Raw genomic sequence first — 5,822 nt, 5'->3', positions numbered from 1 at the left:
TTCCATTCCTTTGTAAACTTTATATAAATGGTATCATATTGTATGTATTCATTGGAACTTGCTTTTTTATGTCAACATTATGTTGGTGAGAGACTTTCCTCTTGGTGTTTGTAGCTGTAGGCTCATTCATTTTCACTGACAATGAGTATTCTGTTGTATATCACAACTGAGTTATCCATCCTTCTGTTGTTGGACATTTGGGTTGTCCCTCATGCTGCTCTGAACCTTCTTGTCCGTGTCCACTGGAACACGTATGCAAGGTTTCTCTGGGGCATTCCACACCTGGGAGTGAGATTGCTGGATCATAGATATGTGCATCTTTAACTTCACCAGATGATGCCAGATTGTTTCCCAAAACCACTGTTCCAATTTAAACTCCCAACAGCAAAGTATAAGCGTTCCAGCGTTCTCACTTTCGACAACACTTGATGTTGTCAGATTTTTTCGTCTTTGTCAATCTGGTTGGTGTGAAACGATGTCTCGTTGTGTGATGATTTGCCTTTCCCGAACAGTTCTTTATATAATCAGGGTACTTATCTGTTATCAGTTACATGTATTGCAAACATATTCTTCCAGTCTGTGTCTTTTCATTTCTTTTCTTTTTTCTTTTGCTGAGGAAGATTTATCCTGAGCTAACATCTGTGCCAATCTTCCTCCATTTTGTATGTGGGTCGCTGCCACAGCATGGCCACTGACGAGTGGTGTAGGTCTGCACCCAGGATCCACACCTGCGAACCTGGGCCACTGAAGCGGAGTGTGCCAAACTTAACCACTAGGCCACCAGGCCGGCCTCTGTGTCTTTTCATTTTTAATTGACTTTATTGAGGTATATTTATAGAAAATAAACATAACCAATTTTAAGCCAACAATTTGATGATATTTAGCAATTGTATACAGTTGTGTAACCACTACAGTCATGGTATAAAATGTTTCCCTCACCCCAAAAAGTTCTCTTGTGCCTCTTTGTAATCAATCCCCTCTCCCTGTCTCTAGTCCCAGGCAAGTACACGTCTGCTCCCAGTCACTATAGTTTTGTCTTTTCCAGAATATCATATGAGCAGACTCATTCAGTATGTCTGGCTTCTTTCACTTAGCATAATGCTTTTGAGATTCATCCATGTTGTTGCAACTGTCAATAGTTTGTTCCTTTTTATTGCCAGGTAGTATCTCACTGCATGGATATACCCCGTTTGTTTATCCATTCACCACTTGATGAAAATTCAGGCTGTTACCAGTTTTTGGCTATTACAAATAACACTATTATGAACATTTAAGCACAAGTTATTGTGTGAATGTATGTCTTAATTTCTCTTGGGTAAATACCTAGGAACAGGAGGGTCAAGTCACACGTATGTGTACGTTTAACTTTATGAGAAACTGCCAAACTGTTTTCCAAACTGCTGAATTGTTTCCCATCTTGCATTTCCACCAGCAGTGTATGAGAATTCTGTAGGTTTTTTTTTCAAAACAAGATGTTCGTGGCATGTTTTTCATACAGGACTTTAAAATTGTAACATAATCTGATATATCAGTCTTTTTCTTTATGGTTGATGTTTTTGCGGATTTATGAAATCTTTCACCACTTGGTTCATTATGTTATGATTCTCCTATTTGTCATGTCTCCTGAGAGGATTATTAGATTTTTTTTCTTCAGAAAGGTGTTTTTTGACATGTCCCCATAGCAATTCATAGGTAATATACACTTAACTTACTATGTCCAATAATACAGCACTTGTCATTACAGAATAATGTGACATGAGATTGAGGGTAAGAGCTCAAAGTACTCAATTAAGAAAATTACATTTCATGTAATTGAGATTCTCTGATGAATTCTTGTTTTCTCACTTCAGTTCAGAATGGAGTTCAACAATGCTTTAGAACACAGATTAGCAAACTTTTTCTGTAAAGGGCTAAATAGTAAATATTTTTAGGCCGTGCAGACCATACGGTCTACTCAACTCTGTTGCTGCAGTGTGAAACCAGTCACCGACGATATATAAACGAATGAGCATGGCCACGTTCCCATAAAACTTCATTTATGGACGCTGAAATTTCAACTTCATATAATTTTATGTGGCACAAAATGTATTCTCCTTTGATTTTTTTCCAATTATTAACAAATATAAAAACCAAGCTTTGCTTGCAGGCCATACAAGAGCAGGCAGAGAGCCAGATTCCGCCTATAAACTATAGTGCGCCAACCCCTGATTTAGAATACAATCCTCCTGACATCCCTGTAAGGAAATTGGGTAACATTATCCTCCCCATTTCACACAATAGAGCATTAGAACCCAAAGAGACTTTCGAGTTCCTCCAGTTTAGTTTCTCTCTCCTTCTCCTCTCCTCTCCTCCATTTTATTGATGAGGAGGTTTCGGTGCAGAGTAGGGGAAACGACTGGCTTCAGGCCACATAGCCAGTTAGTGACAATACCAGGCTGGCGCTCAGATATTTTGTTTAAGTCCTACCTACCTTCCTCTACTCAATTCCAAAAACCAAAATTTTAAACTACATCCGTAGCCACAAAATCCTTCTGCCACATTCTCCTCAGCAGTTAAACCTTTTTTTTTTAACCCTAAAGGAATTTATTCTAATAAATACCTTAAAATCAAGGACTCACTATGCTCAAGTCCTGAAATTTAATTTATATCACTAAAACCTGTACAGTGCAATTAACAGTGACAATTGCATTGTAAAGTCAAGAGCAATATTGATTAGTGAGGTGCCATGATGATATCTGTGGGAAAATTATACAGAGAATTGAAACTGGTTAAACACTAAAATACCACTAAGGCACCCAAGTTCAAAAAGCCTATGGAAGATTGCCAAATTTTATTCCAGAATTTCGAGGACAAAGGAATGGCAGTTCAGTTATAAGTAGCAGAGGAATTGCCTCTGCAGATTAGACTCAAGTCAGTGGGGTTGGCCAGAATGGGGGCTCCAGGCCAGAGGTCAGCGCTCTCACTGCAGTGAACGTCTGGAACCCCAGCTCCAGGAGAGCAGAGTCCTCATCTCTTGTTCATGGCTGTGTCCCCTCCAGACCGGAGCCTGGGACATACTGGTGCTCAGTAAATGATGGTTGAAGGATCAAAATCAGTCTGCAAGAGGTGACTCCTGGGAACGGACCTCTGGATTTTAGGATACTTATTTCAGCAGCTTTGGGACCATTCTTTGAAAAAATCTTGAAGGATTTTTCCCCAACCAGGAGCCCCATCAGAAGGTGGTCACCTTCATCCCCTGGGTGATTATCTTCTTGTCTGCCCTTAGCCTGTCACTTAGGTTTGGACTTACTATACATTCTGGATGTAATGAATGCATTGAAAGCATGGCCCTCTAAACTGTTAATTAAAAATTCAATGAGGGCAACCAATGTTTGTGAGTGATTCAGAAGTGTTTAAAATACAGACATTTACAAAAAGTTCTAGGAATAAGAAATTCCCAGAATAATTTATTACCTATACATTTAAATTTTCTTTGGAAGTTCTAATTCTCAGCAAATCAAGTCATCCCACTATCTTTTAGGTTATTTCACCTATTTTACAAATAGTGATTCATCAGAAGTTAAATGACTTGTTGCCAAAGTCACATGGAGAATATAAATCTTGGGGCCGGCCCCGTGGCTTAGCGGTTAAGTGCGTGCGCTCCACTACTGGCAGCCCGGTTTCGGATCCTGGGCGCGCACCAACACACCACTTCTCCGGCCTGGCTGAGGCGGCGTCCCACATACAGCAATGAGAAGGATGTGCAACTATGACATACAACTATCTACTGGGGCTTTGGGGAGAAAAAGGGAAAAAAAAGGAGGAGGATTGGCAATAGATGTTAGCTCAGAGCCAGTCTTCCTCAGCAAAAAAAAGAGGAGGATTGGCATGGCTGTTAGCTCAGGGCTGATCTTGCTCACAAAAAAAAAAAAAAAAGAGAGAATATAAATCTAAATAACTCATTAATTCATGCCTCTCTCCTGCTATTTGTTAGATTGAAACGGAGGGAGGTTTGATGAAGATTTCCTCTGGCTTCCTTGGTGATTGACTGTATATTTGTTACTCTCTGCTACCCCCTGTTGATAAGAGAAGGGAAGAGCAGATCTTAAGACCAATATTTCTCAAAGCTAGCTGCTGGCAGCAGTAGGACCAGCAACACCTGGGGAACTGGTGAGAAACCCAAATTATGGGGCCCCACCCCAGAACACTGAATTAGAAACTCTGCAGTGGGGCTCAGCAGTCTGTGTTTTAACAAACCTCCAGGTAATCCTGCTGCCTTGATACTATTTTTCTTCTTTAGGTACTAATGACCTGGCCTCCCAGTCATCATAAAAATGATAAAGCCTCTTTACACTGCTTCTGTCCTCAGGCCTCACACGTGGTATACACCACTATGCCATATACAAAATGCTTTCATGTCCAATCATTCTTTCAGATGGGTTTGCAAGAGCCCTGTGAAGTAAGATAGGAAGGGACTACTTATCCATTTTACAGATGAAGAGACTGAGGCTCAAGAAAGGTGAAATAACTTACCCAGGGTTACTCAGATTTAAGCGGCAGGGTTGGATTTGAATCCAAGTCTTACATCCATGCCCAGGGCTTCTTCACTTGCTCTACAGCTGGGTTTCTGACATTTTGAGCCAGATAACTCTTTGTTGTAGGGGCTGTCCTGTAGATTGTAGGATGTTTAGCAGCATCCCTGGCCTCTACCTACTAGATGCCAGCAGCACCTCACCCTAGTTGTGAAACCAAAAATGTCTCCTAATAATGCCAATGTCCCCTGAGAGGCAAAGTAATCCATGGTTGAGAACCACTTACCTGCAACCAACACATACATACATGGGGAGAAATTTGACAATTCATGTTCTGCAAATTTTGTATTCTTTGAAGATGATTTCAGGACAAATAGCTTATTTTTGGTCTCTAAGCTATCTATGAAGTAAAGGAATTACACTGGATGTTGGTCTCTATAATACCTTCACAACCGCTTAAGAAAAGTAATAATGATTTTGTAATATCATCTGGTATCCATTGTGTACTCAAATTTCCCCCAGTCGTCCTAAGAATATCTTTCATAGCTGTTTTTTTTCATGCAGGATCCAATCTAGATTCCCAAATTGCATTTGGTTGTTATGTCTCTTTAGTCTCTTTTAGTCTAGAACAGGGGTCAGCAAACTATGACCCATGAGCCAAATCTGGCCCACCACCTGCTTTTGTAAATATGCTTTTGCTGGAACACAGCCATGCTCTTTCATTTATGCATATGGTAGCTTTTGTGCTATGATAGCAGAGTTGAGTTTTTGTGACAGATACTATATGGCCCACGAAACCTAAAATATTTATTACCTGACCCTTTACAGAAAAAGTTTGCTGATCCATGACCTAGGACTATCCTCTTGCCTTTATTTTATTTTATTTTTTTATTTTTATTTTTTTGGTGAGGAAGATTAGCCCTGAGCTAACGTCTGCTGCCAATCCTCCTCTTTTTGCTGGGGAAGATTGGCCCTGGGTTAACATCCATGCCCATCTTCCTCTACTTTATATATGGGATGCCTGCCACAGCATGGCTTGATAAGCAGTGAGTAGGTCCGCACCTGGAATCCAAACCTGCGAACCTGGGCCACCAAAGTGGAGTGTGCAAATTTAACCACTATGCCACTGGGCCAGCCCCGCCTTGCCTTTATTTTTAATATAATACTGACTGTTCAAAGAGTTCAGAAGAGTTGCTTATAGAAAATCTCATTTTAGATTGGTCTGAATATATACATTTATATATTAAACTTTTAATTGAAATTTTGCATACTGTATACATATATGTTAAAATACAAAATATTTAAGACGGT

The sequence above is a fragment of the Ceratotherium simum genome, chromosome 1 (genome assembly GCF_057802395.1).
Source record: "Ceratotherium simum simum isolate JZ-2026a chromosome 1, ASM5780239v1, whole genome shotgun sequence".
Taxonomy (NCBI): domain Eukaryota; kingdom Metazoa; phylum Chordata; class Mammalia; order Perissodactyla; family Rhinocerotidae; genus Ceratotherium; species Ceratotherium simum.
The sequence above is the reverse complement of the archived record's forward strand: the minus strand, read 5'-3'. Positions refer to the sequence as shown.